The sequence below is a fragment of the Dreissena polymorpha genome, chromosome 14, assembly GCF_020536995.1.
Source record: "Dreissena polymorpha isolate Duluth1 chromosome 14, UMN_Dpol_1.0, whole genome shotgun sequence".
NCBI lineage: Eukaryota > Metazoa > Mollusca > Bivalvia > Myida > Dreissenidae > Dreissena > Dreissena polymorpha.
The window spans coordinates 20,514,981-20,531,472 of NC_068368.1; the positions used below are offsets into that span (position 1 = coordinate 20,514,981).

At 35.3% G+C, this 16,492-nt stretch overlaps 1 protein-coding gene across 5 annotated transcripts in view; it reads right to left on the bottom strand.

Moving 5' to 3' along the window:
- Window positions 1–16,492, bottom strand: part of LOC127857817 (antiviral innate immune response receptor RIG-I-like) — a 71,415-nt gene that overhangs the window by 22,776 nt on the left and 32,147 nt on the right. For 2 of the 5 annotated variants that reach the window (XM_052394492.1, XM_052394495.1), the window contains exons 1-4: window positions 11,184–11,302; window positions 1,090–1,719; window positions 503–666; window positions 1–174 (exon numbers count right to left, since the gene is read on the bottom strand). The exon at window positions 1–174 is cut by the window's left edge and continues 105 nt beyond it. The exons of 1 other annotated variant lie outside the window; for it this stretch is intronic. The gene's annotated coding sequence lies outside the window, so the exon portion shown is untranslated. Of the gene's footprint in view, window positions 175–502; window positions 667–1,089; window positions 1,720–2,169; window positions 2,188–11,183; window positions 11,309–16,492 lie in introns of those variants that run through there. 2 more of the 5 variants (XM_052394494.1, XM_052394493.1) reach the window with 2 other exon arrangements.

Genomic DNA, 16,492 nt, shown 5'->3' on the forward strand with positions numbered 1-16,492 from the left:
CTCTTCTATTTCTAAGAGTCTGGAATCAATTATTCCAGTCTGATTGGCATGAGCTGTAGATAAGGTATCTAATTCAGACTTCAGTTCTAAGAGAGAATTTTGTACTCCAATTATTGCATCGTTAATAGCATCTGATTCGTGTTGTTTTGTAACACTGAATTTCTCATTTGATATCTGCAAAATAAGACAGGGGCAATACATTTGAATCAAATACTTTGTATGACCTTTAATAGTGTTAGAACACTCACGATTTAATCGTCCGATGGCATTTACACTGTATCGGTGTTAAAAGCATAATTACGTGAAATCATTAGGACTTTGCTTCACAAAGTACATCAGTAAAATACAAAGCACATACTAAAACACCGCTCTGAAATTGATTCTACATTAATTCTTTCTAATACAGTATTATGGATCAATCATTACAGCTGATTAACGGCATTTATTGGTAGCTTCCATTGAGTTAATAGTTTTTTTTCTTTGATTATACAAAAAACCTTACCCGTTTAAGCACGCTTAGTTGATGGTCAATTTCTGGGCGACAATCTGAAAATTTGGTAGCAACTTCCTTAAGGCATATCTCCGTATGAAATACAATATCTTTTATTTCTCGTTTGAAACCTTCATCGAACTGGAATGATATATTTCATTTCTTGTCTTGCGAATCTTAAAAAGAAACAAAAACATCTATTGTATATATACTTTATATCAAATACGTGTTCTTGAACAAAAAACTAAAGATTTCATCGAGATCAAACCAATAAACTAAGCCATATAATTTTCAACAAGTTAAACATTACTTTGACACTTTTTTTAAATACTCGACATTTATTTCATGTCTTTGTGTTTTGTTGCAATTGGTTTGTATGTTCAGATATGGCCGATATGATTTATGTTCAACGTTAAAGGACCGTAATACAATATTTCACAAAATGCGGTTTTCTGATATGGTAATTTACCTTAGCAACCGATTAGAAATACCGATTATCAAGTTTCCTGAGGAATACGTTGCATCTACATGTATCATTCTTACTAATATACTAATCTAAATTGTTTGAATAAACATTAACATTTAGCTCAAACATGTACCTCATGTAGATACCCACTGCTTGCGCCAATCAATGCGTTGATTTCTCTGTTATTCGAAGATATTTGAAGAAGAGCAATGATGTCTGCATCGCAAATATTTTTGTCTCCTTGTAACCCGGTGTGGCGATATAACATTTCATCTGTTCCAATGGACAAATTGACCACATTGTACTGTCAGTGATAAGCCAGTTTGGATCATTAAAAGCATGCATTGCTTTTATCTGGTCATAAATCACACCGCAAGCCTCGTTTTCGGGGCATGTTTGTCTAACATTGTTTTTACAGTCGCACCTTCTGTACATACATTGTCCTCTTTTGTGAAATGGTTTTAGGGTTTTGATGTCACATTGATTGCACGTGTATCTTGAAATATTACACGTTTTTAAAACGTGTTCAATGTTGTCAGTACTGTGTTTTATGCAGTAATGTTCAACTAATGGAATCATTCCATCTTTTACACATTTAATAGCCAAACACGCTTTGATCCAGTTTTGAAATTCACTGTTTGAGAACATCGCCATGACTTTTATCGCAAAAAATATGCCTGTACGTGATTCAATTATTGTTGTGAAACCAAACCACATGACGTGCTTGTTCTTGTATAAGTTCCTGACATTTTGTCTTTTCGTACTGGAGGAACAAATGTACATAAGGCATTGACGTTAGCAAAATATTGAATATAAGTCTGTAAAAATCTATACAACTACTTTGAGCTTTACACCCCTAATCCAATGTTTAGTTATTGTGTCTAAGTCGAAAGTGTTACTTGTCATTAAACTTTTAAATAATCGCTATATAAAAAGCGACATTTACTTTGAGCCGGCCCATAATGTAAAGTATTATTTGCGATAAGTTTGTTTAATTTATTTATGCAGTTGTATAGTTATTGCTAGTGACTGAGCTTAAGAGTAAAAACCATTGATCTTGATATTGGCTGAAAAAGTGTGCAACAAGGCTCTTTGTTTTTCCACAATTCTCAATAAAGTAACCAGACTTGACCATTGGGTTAATTAAATACTCAAAACTATATGTTTAATCTCAAACATAATATTTAATGTCATGATTGAAAAACCTGCTTACCTTAAATATCCCAATACACAATAAATCAATACGCTTTTGGTTTATCAATTCATATCCACTGATTTCTAAATTCACAATCTGATAAAGAAACGTTCGTTGAGCTAACAAAATAAAACTACACTGTCAAACAGAGACACGGTGCCTATACCACGTGACTTTTTAAGATCTGTGTTGGGAGAATAAAGCGCGACCCAGTTAACATTTTTAATGATGTCTTTTTAAATATTTCACCATTTTTAATGGGAAAAAGTGGAGAGTTTTCTATAGGTATCATGATCTTTTTAAACAAATAAGTATTTTTTCAGTAAAGTGCATCCGCGCGTTTGTACTATGAAGTCCCCACACTGATCCGACATTTTTCTAACCGTTAAAACGCGCGGATGGACTTTACTGAACAAATACGTATTTGTTTAAAAAGATCATGGTACCTTATAAATGTTAACTGGGTCGCGCTTTATTCTCCCAACACAGATCCGAAAAAGTCACGTGGTATAGGCACCGTGAGAGAGCTACCCAGCGTTTATAAACATATCGACATTGAGTTTATCAAGACTCCAAAAATAGCATGTGCGGGCTACAACTAGGTCACTTGGATTAACTTACCAAGTATCCGGGTTATATTAAATTTCGATACAAATATAAAATGTTGTTAAAAGAATCGGCATAGTCTATTCCACGAATGAAAAAAGCAAAAATAAAATACCTTCATGAATATAACTGCGTAATATTTAAGTTAAAATGCTAATTCAATGTTAAAATTCTCAAGATAGCTACCAAATTTTTTTTCGTACCCAAGTTATTTATGGCATAAATGTTTCGTACCCAAAATGTTCGTAACCACTTTTTTTGTACCCATATTTTTACTACCTAAAATTTTTTTCGTACCCAAATTTTATGTGTGCATATTTTTTTCGTACCCACAATTTTCGTACCCACATTTTTTTTCGTACCCAAAATTGTTGTACCCACATTTTTTTTCGTACCCTAAATTTTCGTACCCTTATTTTTTTTTCGTACCAATATTTTTCTTACCCACAATTTTTTTCTTTTGCCCCAATTTTTTTTCGTACCCAAATTTTTTTGGCAATTTTTTTTTCGAACCAAAAATTTTCGTACCCGCATTTTTTTTCGTACCCAAAAGTTTCGTACCACATTTTTAGTACCCCCAAAAAAGTTCTATATGTCGACAATAGAATACTATGCCTTGACTGTAGTCATGAACGCATAACAACAGGCGGAGAATGTTCTATATATTGATAATAGAGTACCATGCCTTGGCTGTTGTTATGAACATATAACAACAGGCAAAGCATTTTCTATATGTTGACAATAGAATATCCTGCATTGACTGTTGGCATGAGCGTATAAAAACAGGCAGAGCAGTTCTATATGCTGATAACAGAATATCTTGCCTTGACTGTTGTCATAAACGTATGACAACTTACAGAGCATGTTCTATGTGTTGACAATAGAATACCATGCCTTGGCTGTTGTCATGAACATAGGACAACAGACAGAACATGTTCTATATGTTGACAATAGAATACCATGTCTTGACTGTTGTCATGAACATATAACAACAGGCGGAGCATGTTTTTTTAATTTACAATAGAATACCATGCATTCACTGTTGTCATGAACATATAACAGGCGGAGCATGTTCTGTATGTTGGCAATAGAATACCATGCATTGACTGTTGTCATGAACATATAACAACAGGCGGAGAATGTTCTATATGTTGACAATAAAATATCATGCCTGTCCTGTTGTCATGAACATATAACAACAGGCGGAGTCTGTTCTATAGGTTGATAGTAGAATATCCTGCCTTGACTGTTGTCATGAACATTAAACTACAGAGCATGTTCTATATGTTGACACTATAATATTTTGCCTTGACTGTTGTCATGAACATATAACAACAGGCGGAGCATGTTCTATATGTCAACAATAGAATATCCTGCTTTGACTGTTGCCATGAACATATAACAACAGTCAGAGCATGTTCTATAATTATGTTGAAAATAGAATACCATGCCTTGACTGTTGTCATGTACATATAACAACATATATAGCATGAACGTATAACAACAGGCGGAGCATGTTCTATATGTTGACAATAGAATACTATGCCTTGGCTGTGGTCATGAACATTTAACGTCAGGCGGAGCATGTTTGTTATGTTGATAAAAGAATACCATGCCTTGGTTGTTGTTATGTACCTATGATATCAGGAGGAGCATATTCTATATGTTTCAATAGAATACCATGCCTTGGCTGTTGTCATGTACATATAACAACAGGCGGAGCATGTTCTATATGTTGACAATAGAATACCATGCCTTGGCTGTTGTCATGAACATATAACAACAGGCGGAGCATGTTTTTTATTTTGACAATAGAATACCATGCCTTGGCTGTTGCCATGTACATATAACAACAGGCGGAGCATGTTCTATATGTTGACAATACAATACCATGCCTTGGCTGTTGTCATGAACATATAACAACAGGCGGAGCATGTTCTATATGTTGACAATAGAATACCATGCATTGACTGTTGTCTTGAACAGCAACAGACAGAGACTGAGCGGCAATATAGTACCATGCTTGGATTGTTGTTATGAACGTATAACATTAGGAAGAACATTATGTATATGTTGACATTGGAATACAATGCTTGAACTGTTGTCATGAGCGAACAACAACAAGAAGAGCACTGGCCTCGTTTACTTTGGATTTTTTTCTTTTTAAAAATTACTTCTTTTTTATGATAACTTCACTATATGTGGCCACTCACTACAGGTTTTCACCGTATCCGCTTCAATATGACACACATGTCAGAAAAGGAACTCAAATACCATCTACTGGTGCACAAATTGTTATCGTCGGCTATCGGTTGCTTGAATGTCACCAAGGTCCTGACAATAGGAACAAGAGGGCCAAGATGGCCCTAGTTCGCTCACATGAGAGGAGTCGGTTCATTTAATATTTACCAAACGTCAAACTTGACCTAGATATTGTCCAGACAAACATCCTGGTCAAGTTTCATCATTATTGAACCAAAATTCTGGCGTATGGAGTGTTTTTGTAAGATTTTACCGGGTGACCTATATTTTGAGTTGATTCCCCTTACCAAACATCAAACTTTGCTTACAAAAATAAATATTTTGACCAAGATTCATAAAATCTGAAACAAATTGTAACCTCTAGAGTGTTTACAAGGATTTTGTATAATATAATGAAAATTTGGACAATCTAAGGACAATAATAATGGCTTTACTTATGTGATTTTGCTCATTATCAAACTTGACTGAGATCTTTCAGCAACTTTCATAAAAAATGCTAGTATTTACAAATCAAATGTGGACGAACGGACGGCGGACAAAAACCAATTCTAAAATCTCACCTGAGCAATCAGGTGAGCTAAAAAGTGTGTTTCACCGATCTGAGCCATTTTCCAACTTGTCCTAGAAATCAATAAAACCAATGTATTGACTAAGTTTCACGATGATTAGGCAAAACATGAGACTTCTATAGTGTTCGATCACAAGGTTTCTCTCTAGTAACATAAGGAAAACTGCCCCCCCCCCCCCCCTGGCGGCAATGTTTTTTGACCGGGTCATTTGCGAACTCATCTGAGATATATATAAAACCAATCATTTCACCAAGTTTCATGATGATTGGGCAAAAAAAATGTGACTTCTAGAGTGTTCACAAGCTTTTTTTACTATATAAATATAAGAAAACTGCCCCCCCCCCCCGGCAGGCATGTTATTTAACTGACCGGAACCATTTCTTAACTCAACTCTCGTATCAAGGAAACAAATGTTCTGACCATATTTCATGACAATTGGGCCAAAAATGTGACTTCTAGAGTGTTCACATGTTTTCAATATAAACATATAGAGAAAAATGCCCCGCCCACTGGCGGCCATGTTTTTCACCGATCTGGACCATTTTCAAACTCGTCCGAGATATCAATAAAACCAATGTTTTGGCCAACTTTCATGATTATTGGGCAAAAATTGTTACTTCTAGTGTGTTTACAAGTTTTCTCTATAGCCAAGAATAAGAAGAGTTGTCTCCGATGTTACATGACCTTAATTCATGATTGTTTACAAGCCTTTTTTACTCTATAAATATAAGGAAAACTGCCCCGTCCCCCTGGCAACCATGTTTTTCAACGGACCGGAACCATTTTTGAACTTAACTCACGTATCTAGGAAACAAAAGTTATGACCAAATGTCATGAAGATTGGACCAAAAATGTGACTTCTAGAGTGTTCACATGTTTTCACAATATATATAGAGAGAAAACTGCCCCGCCCCCTGGTGGCAATGTTTTTCACCGATCTGGACCATTTTTGAACTTGTCCGAGATATCAATACAAGAGGGCCATCATGGCCCTGTATCGCTCCACTGTTTTTTTATGCAAAAAAAAACGTGCAATGCGCATGTGTTGAAATGTACTCAGGCATGTAACTTTCTCTTTCTATCCCTCGTCCCACTGGGCGCTTAAAGTTGGAAGGGTGAGCATTTTTATATATAGAAAAAGTTACTACCGTGTTAACTAAACAGACTAAAAAGCCTGGGAATTGTTGCACAGGTCCTTTGCGTATAACGTAGGTACATTTATCTCTCCAAAAGATATTGTCGTTCTTTCTATTTCACATATTTTTAGATGCTGAAGATCAAATCTACGCATTTGATTTGAAACAGATTCACAAGACCCATATGAATCAAAATGCCTTAACCCTTTACCAAACGACACATTTTGGACATTCCCAATTTGAAAGAGGTTGCAGACGACAATTAAATTGTAATGGAATCTGAAGGAAATGGTCAGCTAGGGAAGAAATAATTGTAATAAAAGGAGAAATTGCTCATCTTGAGCAATTTCTCCTTTTATCACAATTATGTATAAAGTCGTCAGCTACAAACCTGTAAAATCCTGTTATTGTTTGGTAAAGGGTTAATAATCTCTGGTTCCTTCTTAAGAGCCTTTTACACATTTATAACAAATACAATAGTAGCATCTTTCTTTGTAAAGAATCATCTCAAAATATAACAAGGGCTGTTTGTAAAACATGCATGCCCCCCATATGGGCTGTCAGCTGTAGTGGCAGCCATTGTGTGAATACGTAATTTGGCACTGTGACCTTGACCTTTGACCAAGTGACCTAAAAATCAATAGGGGTCATCTGCGAGTCATTATCAATGTACCTATGAAGTTTCATGATCCTAGGCGTATTAGCTTTCTTGAGTTATCATCCGGAAACCATTGTACTGTGTAAAGTCACCGTGACCTTGACCTTTGACCTAGTGACCTGGAGTGCGTTTCACTAAGATGCGTACGCAAATAGTTTCCGTAAATGACGATGACTTTCTCAAGCGTCCGCGCGCACCTGACAGGCTTAACAACACTTACGCGTAGCGTAAATTTTGCGCACATTTTAGTGAAACGGCGTACGCAATAATTTACGTTCGTCGTAAATTTTGTGCGTAAACCTAAAGTTGCGTAAATATACGCTATGTTAGTGAAACGTACTCTTGAACGTCAATAGGGGTCATCTGCGAGTCATGATCAATGTACCTATTTAGTTTCATGATCCTAGGTGTAAGCCTTCTTGAGGTATCATCCGGAAACCATTTTTCTAAGTTGAGTCACCGTGACCTTTGACCTGGTGACCTGAAAATCAAAAGGGGTCATCTGCGAGTCATTATCAATGTACCTATGAAGTTTCATGATCCTAGGGATAAGCATTCTTGAGTTATCACCCAGAAACAATTTTACTATTTCCGGTCACCGTGACCTTGATCTTTGACCTAGTGACATAAAAATCAATAGGGGTCATCTGCGAGTCATGATCAATGTACCTATGAAGTAATGATCCTAGGCATAAGCGTTCTTGAGTTAACATCCGGAAACCATTTTACAATTTGGGTCACCGTGACCTTGACCTTTTACCTAGTGACCTGAAAATCAATAGGGGTCATCTGCAAGTCATGATCAATGTACCTATGAAGTTTCTTGATCAAGCGTTCTTGAGTTATCATCCGGAAACCATTTTACTGTTTCGGGTCACCGTGACCTTGACCTTTGACCTAGTGACCTGAAAATCAATAGGGGGTCATCTGCGAGTCATGAACAAATTTGGTTGAAGACTATTAGATATCACTACATACCAAATTTAGTAGCCTTAGGCTCTATAATTATGAACAAGAAGATTTTTATAGTTTACACAAAATAGGCCTTATTTAAGCATATGTTCATTTTTTTGACCCCGGGGCAGGGTCAAATTTGTCCCCAGGGGCATAATTTGAACAAGCTAAGTAGAGACCTATTAGATGTCACTACATACCGAATTTGGTAGAAATAGGCCCAATAGTTATGGACAAGAAGATTTTTAAAGTTTGCACAAAATGGGCCCAATATAAGCATATGATCCCAGGGGCTTAATTTTAACAAACTTGGTAGAGGACTATTAGATGTCATTACATACCAAATTTGGCAGCCCTATGCCAAACGGTTATGGACAAGAAGATTTTCAAAGTTTGCACAAAGCAGGCCTTATATAAGCAAATTTTCAATTTTTTGAACCCCCAGGGCAGGGTCAAATTTGACCTCAGGGGCATAATTTGAAGAAACTTGGTAGAGGACTATAAGATGTCACTACATACCAAATTTGGGAGCCCTAGGCCCTATGGTTATGGACAAGAAGATTTCTAAAGTTTTCACAAAATAAGCCTTATATAAGCACATTTTCATTTTTTTTTACCCCCCGGGGCAGGGTCAAATTTACCCCAGGGGCATAATTTGAAGAAACTTGGTAGAGGACTATAAGATGTCACTACATACCAAATTTGGTAGCCCTAGGCCCAATGGTTATGGACAAGAAGATTTTTAAAGTTTTCACAAAATAGGCCTTATATAAGCAAATTTTCAATTTTTTGACCCCCCGGGGCAGGGTCATATTTGACCCCAGGGGCATAATTTGAAGAAACTTGGTAGAAGACTATAAGATGTCACTACATACCAAATTTGGTAGCCCTAGGCTCAATGGTTATGGAAGAGAAGATTTTTAAAGTTTTCACAAAATAGGCCTTTTATAAGCAAATTTTTGATCCCCCGGGGCAGGGTAAAATTAGACCCCAGGAGCATAATTTGAACAAATTCGGAAGAGGTTCACCCCAGGTACATTCCTGAGAAATTTCATCAGAATTGGACCAGTAGTTTAGGAGAAGAAGATGTTAAAAGAAAAAGTTAACGCACGGACGGACGCACGCACGCACGACGGACACAGGACCATGACATAAGCCCCGCTGGCCTCTGGCCAATGGAGCTAAAACTCATTAATGTAAATACATGAACATCAATTGAAACATTAAGTGTAGACTATAGTTTAATTGCATTGATATATATTTTTGGCACTGGCAGGCATCTTTTACATTTATAAACAAAACAAAACAAATTATGCAAAGGGATTTAAGGAGAAAAGTTTCACATATTCGTTTTATTCGATTTCTCTACATAAGCCGGTGTTATATTTGAACAATTGCACGTTATCGTGTAAAAATGCAAATGTAATAAACGCAAGATTTATTGACAACGCAACTTAATGAAATTTATCGTATAAGTACGCATAAAACAACATAATGTATTTTAAAAGAAATATGTTATTCTGTGCATGAAGTCCGTGTTATACGATTTCTTGATTATAAATTTGAAACTATTTCTAAACAAATGACGCGCTAATTTACGAAACAATCGTCATTTTTTAAACATTCTAAACATATAACATGCATTAACTTGTTTGCACATCTTTACGTTAGATAACGTTTGACAAAACCGTATTTAGTTTAATTGTTGAAATTTTACCATTTAGATCTTGTCGACATCTTGTACTTTTACGCTAATAACAGAACGTTATCATAAACCGATAAGCAAAGACAAAGGTGTTCGTCACTCTACCGTTTGGTCCTCACGTTAGGAAGAGAAAACAAAAAAGAAGACATTCCTTAAAGTATTATTAAACCCATTTCGTCTTGTTTCCATCTGTATTTTGCCTTTTATCTTCTATTTCATTAAAATTGGAAAACGTTGTGTTCAGTTTAATGAGCAAAAATAAATCGCAAGGAAAACTGAAAAGAACGTTTATGTATTTCTGTTCTCCACGAACTATGTTATACAATAAATGTATTTTTAAATTACCAGTTATCGCAAGACGACCAACGAAAACTTGCTGGCTTTACAAAAATGTTGGCCCAGTTTGAGCCATGTAGACTGGTTATCGGTTGAATATAACACACAATTAAATTACAGTCTCAGTTCTAAACGTAAAGTTAAACATCATAATATCCAAATATTTGATAAATAAAGGAACCGTCAACCGCAATTGACGAAAAATGAAAAGTTCTAAAATACCGTATTTTTTTTTACAATTATTAGTTTATATTGATTAAAATATCACGACTGGTATATAACATTACTTGAAAAAAAATCAAATTTTCAGTATATTCGGTAATAAAATTTCGCGATGTGAAATCGAAAGTACATCGCGAAAATAGGTGACATAACGATATACACACTATAAATAATGCAAGTATATTGATCATTATATATAAAAAATAAACACAATTCACTACGCATGCATAATTTGCATTCCTGTGTTTACCACGTGACGATGATGATCAATCTACTTGCGTTATTTATAGTTAACTGGTAGTTACCTGGTACCTGTACCCAGTAAAATGTATTAGCGAATATACTGAATATATGAAAACTTTACAACTTTTTTCAAGTAATGCAATATACCAGTCGTTATATTTTAATCAATATAAACGAATAATTGTAAAAATAAGGTAGTTTAGAACTTTTCTTTTTCTTCAATTGACGGTCTCTTTAAGTGTATAAGCCTGTAAATGGAAACGGATGTGTACGGAAATAGCGGTACAGTTAAGTTTTACGCATTTTCTCTATAGTTATGATATGCAAATAATGAAACATACCTGTGTACAATCTACTCCGCAACGAATATATTACGATAGAGACCCGGTTGTCTACCAATATGTAAGTGCGAAAGATCGAATGTCGAGTTATATTGACGTCCTGTAATATGATAACGGACGGGATTTGTATACTTAAACTATGCCTTCATATGATACGAACGAGTGGGACGGGTAAAACTAGCGCTCTACATTAACAAATCAATAGAAGTAAATCTTTGGTATGCGGTAGTTATTATTACTTCACTGAAGCGACAAGGGTGAAACAGTATTTAGCAGACGATTTTACCATATGCTTTTCTTTCCATCTTCTGTCTATTTAATAATGTGGTGAATAGGAGGAATTTACATTTTATGTAATCCTGATCACTTATCATTTTTCTTTTAAGTTCCAAATATTTTTGTACAGTGAGAACGATAATATAAATACATGCCAGGATACAAAGTACTTCAACATTTATTTTACAAATCAACGCTGTCTGATGAATCGATATCATTGTGTAGTTTTAAAGCTGCTAAGTAAGTCATGCTATAGAAAAGTCAAAATTGCAATCGAGAAAAATGTTTAAAAAATTGATTTGTGGGTGAATCATGTTTGTTAATTATTTTGCGTCGAACTATTGCATTTTTGTGGTAGTTAGTTTAGGTTTTCATGATGATCCCAAACCCTTGTACCGTTACACAGCTCAAACATACACAGACGTGAAAATGTTAACGAATTGCACGTAAAGCTGTGAATACTATTGAGGCCAATCGTGTGCTTTTGTAACACACATATTAGGCATTATTATCAAGATGTGTTTACCTATCATGCGGATATCAATCTTTTAATGCAACTCTTTGGAACTTTTTATTGCCCATTTACGCAGATGGAATCATTCCACGCACTTTACATATGTAAATAATTGAACATAATGTTTATTGAGTGACGTAAGAAATTGCTTCGACGTGTGTATGTATGTTGGTTTCTTAACAACAAAAAACCATATCAATTTTAATATAAGATATCATGGTATGAGATGGTTTTCTTTAATGCAGTGAATGCAATGTAACCGTCGTGCAAGAGATTGTTTAGTATTCTGTAACCTCAATGATGAACGCTTGGTACTATCATGGCATGAATGAGACGCTTTCATAACAATAGTCCGTTATGAGCCAAACACAACGGTGAATGTAATGTAACCGTCGTGCAAGAGATTGATGCGGTATATCAAACCGATTGACAAGATTGCGTGGAAAAATTAGTTTAAAAATAAACTGGAAGGTGCACATAACGACGATAAAGAAATAAACTTGATAGCGTTATGCGTTTTTACACCAACTTCTACATTTGGATTGACACTTATATGGACACTGTTTATATTTTTAGTACATACAATATAGATGATACTTAAATCACTTCATGTACATGCACTTATAGTCTACATTCCAATAACTAGAGTAACCGTGTTAACTATTAACGTGCAGTATGCGTCATGCATAAATTCCCTATCCTACGGAATCAAATGCAACTCAAACAATATCTAGAGTAAACAATGTGCTGAATACATGCACAACATCACTACAGTACTCGTTGTCTTTTATGATTACATTGATTTAATCTAAGTAGTGTCGATATAGTTTATGATCGTATATTTTGTTAGGTAATAATCTCAAAGACTCTATGGATCCACATCACAGGGTCGATGTCATATGCTTTATTTACATTTGATTCGAGTTATCGCAGCCGCATTACCATATGCACACAAAACAAAGAAGCAATACGTTTTGAATATAACAATGCAGTCGTATTTTAAATCGTGTTTAAATATATAAGAGAATATTGATTTTAATGAATTTATTGTTTACACTGTTAAATACATTTGCGAAATTTAAGATATGTATGCAAACATATTATCAAAAGAGCCAGACTCAATTTTATATTTCTGACCTGTTAGGTACATGAACATAGTGTGTTGTCTTTTTGCGCAATAATATGTCTCCGAATAACAGGAAATGAAAAAGTAAATACGTTAACTCATTATTAGGAAACATAAAATGAAAATCGGCAATTCCAAAATAACAAACAAAACATTCCTTTTATCAGTTGCATAACGTATGCTCCATCACAGTGCGTCGTAATTTTGCGCTATTAAATATCTACGTCATTTTTTTGTTTCAGTCGAGCTTTGTCCATTTGAACACCGACACATTAATGGCGCAATTGATGAGGGACAGATTGACATTATCAAATAATAGTAATAGTAAGATGAAAAAAAGCCGAAGATGATAAAAGCAAGAGACCGATGCACATAAACGGACAGACAAACTGTTGGTTTAAAAACAGTTCAACCTGCTGAGCAATCGTCATTCCCTCCGCCATCCCGCATGTGTTTTTGCATACTTATATCAAGTATTGATATATAGAGAATAACAGGTTACTGTCCCATCGTTTTGTAATATTTCAGGCGAGGCATAGAATAATATAATGGCGAGGCTTGCCGTGCCATTATTTTTTTCGCGCCGAGCGTTTTGTAATATATCAGGCGAGGCTTGGAATAATATAATGGCGAGGCTTGCCGAGCCATTATTTTATTCGTGCCGAGCCTGATATATTACAAAACGATGGGACAGTAACCCGTTTTTCTGTTTATCATACCACATTTTCCTAAAAACCTGCAAAACAATCTATTTTGTATATTTAAATGCACGGATCCACGCTGATATTGCTGATCCGACTTTTACACGTTGACATACATGTCGCAACGGCGTTCGAAAAGACGACACGAATAAACGCTTATTTTAAACATCGTATAGAGAAAAAAAGTTGTTTGACCTACGAATGGGATGAGTACAACCGTTTTAATTATAAACGTATTGAATTGGAGATCTGGAATGGACTGCAGCGACAAATTCAATTGAAGAACACACTTCACCGAATAATTTAGAGACGGCATTTTGGAGATGTGTATTGAAATTGACATTTTGATGATGGTGTCAATATTGACATAAGCGTGTTAAATCGTTTGTTTAAATAGTTGAGGATTAGCATACAATTATCATTTGTCTTGACTTTCTGTGCAACACTTGCGAGTGCAATGACTACATCGATATTGAAGATTTATTGCCCGATTGATGACGTCATTTAACTTCTGTAGTGCGGGTTGATGTGATTTTTAAAAAATTAACGTTTTTGTGATTTATGACTTTAAACTAGAATACAATATGTACGTTCATGGTATCAAATTGTTTGTTTTGTTTAACCTGATTTATGTTGATAGAAATTGTTGACTTTATTGCAAATTCCACGTAACTTCAACATTGACTGATATAAGAACTGCCTGTTGACCATGATATACAAAATATATCAGGCGACGTTATATCAGGCAGTTATCAATGCGGTGGTATGATAAATTGTTAGATCGTTTTTTTATCAATAAAATATATACAATTAGCAAACAATATATATAAGTCGAGAAGCATTGATGCCTAAACAAAGACCTGTTAGCGGGCAATCATGAACATTAGCAGAGTATTTCATATATGTTTCGACAATAAATGTTTTAAACGTAAAGGAATTTTATTTGCGATTGACCATATGTATTTAATTGGAAATCATGTATTATAGTTCGCACTGTGATTAAATGGAAACGCCACATTATAACGCAATATAAATGCACACACCCCTATATTCGTAAATTTTCTTTAAGTGCTCTATTAGCTGAATTAATTTAAGCAATACACAATGTCATGTTGTTTGCAATTAAAAACTTGACCCAAAACAAAATCGACTTTTTTTTGCATCGTCTTATTTCTGCCGTTTTCTAGTTGAATGTAACACATTTCAATGCAATGTTTTACTACAGACTCCCACATTATTATTGTTCGTCAGTTAAAACGATGTCGGCTTTGAGAATATGAGACTGGAAATAGTTAAGTTGTCCAAACCATATGGGAGATTTTAACAAGAGTAAAATTTTGGTAGGCCTTCATTTAAGAGTAACGTTCGTGAATGTTGGCAACTAAAATTTCGTTAGGGGCATACTTTAAACAATGATATTTGCCTCATAGAGCGATTTGGTTACTTCATCTTTATTTTTAAATACATATATTTTTTTAGCATTTTCGAGACTATGCTTGAAAGTTTGAACGCATGAAAGACGCTAAATACATGAAGTGTGTGGATGTGACGCGGACAAAAATACTTAGATTGACTTTATCAGCCTGAAATAAGGAAACTGTCGTACAAAGAGAATTTTGAAAGATAAATAAACTAGTGTAATACGCAATAACACATAATTTGTTCCACAAAATCGATATTTTGTTCGTGTACTTATTTGGAATAACTACATATTAAACAAGAGGGCCATGATGGCCCTGTATCGCTCCACTGTTTTTTATGCGAAAAAGCGGACAATGTGCATGGGTTGAAATGTACTCAAGCATGTGACTTTCTCTTTCTATCCCTCGTCCCACTGGGCGCTTAAAGTTGGAAGGGTGAGCATTTTTATATATAAATTTGGCCCCAGGGGCATAATTTGAACAAACTTGGTAGAGAACTATAAGATGTCACTACTTACCAAATTTGGTAGCCCTAGGCCCATTGGTTATGGACAGGAAGATTTTTAAAGTTTGCACAAAAGAGGCTTTATATAGGCATATGTTCAGTTTTGTGACCCCTGAGGCCGAGTCAAATTTGAGCCCAGGGGAATAATTTGAACAAATTTGGTAGAGGACTATTAGATGTCACTACATACCATATTTAGTAGCCCTAGGCTCTATAATAATGAACAAGAAGATTTTTAAAGTTTGCACAAAACAGGCCTTATTTAAGCGTATGTTCATTTTTGTGACCCCCAGGGCAAGGTCAAATTTGACCACAGGGGCATAGTTTGAACAAACTAAGTACTGAACTATTAGATGTTACATACCAAATTTGGTAGCCCTCGGTCCTACGGTTATGGACAAGACGCTTTATAAAGTTTGCACAAAATAGGCTTAATATAAGCATATGTTCATTTTTGTGACCCCTGGGGCAGGGTCAAATTTGACCCCAGGGGCATAATTTGAACAAATTTGGTAGAGGACTATTAGATGTCACTACATACCAAAATTGGTAGCTCTATGCCATACAGTTATGGACAAGTAGATGTTATACGTTTGCACAAAGTAGGCCTTATATAAGCATATGTTCATTTTTGTGACCCCCGGGGGAGGATTGTTCATTTTTGTGACCCCCGGGGAGGATCAAATTTGACCCCAGGGACGTAATTTGAACAAACTAAGTACAGAACTATTAGATGTCACTACATACCGAATTTGGTAGCCCTAAG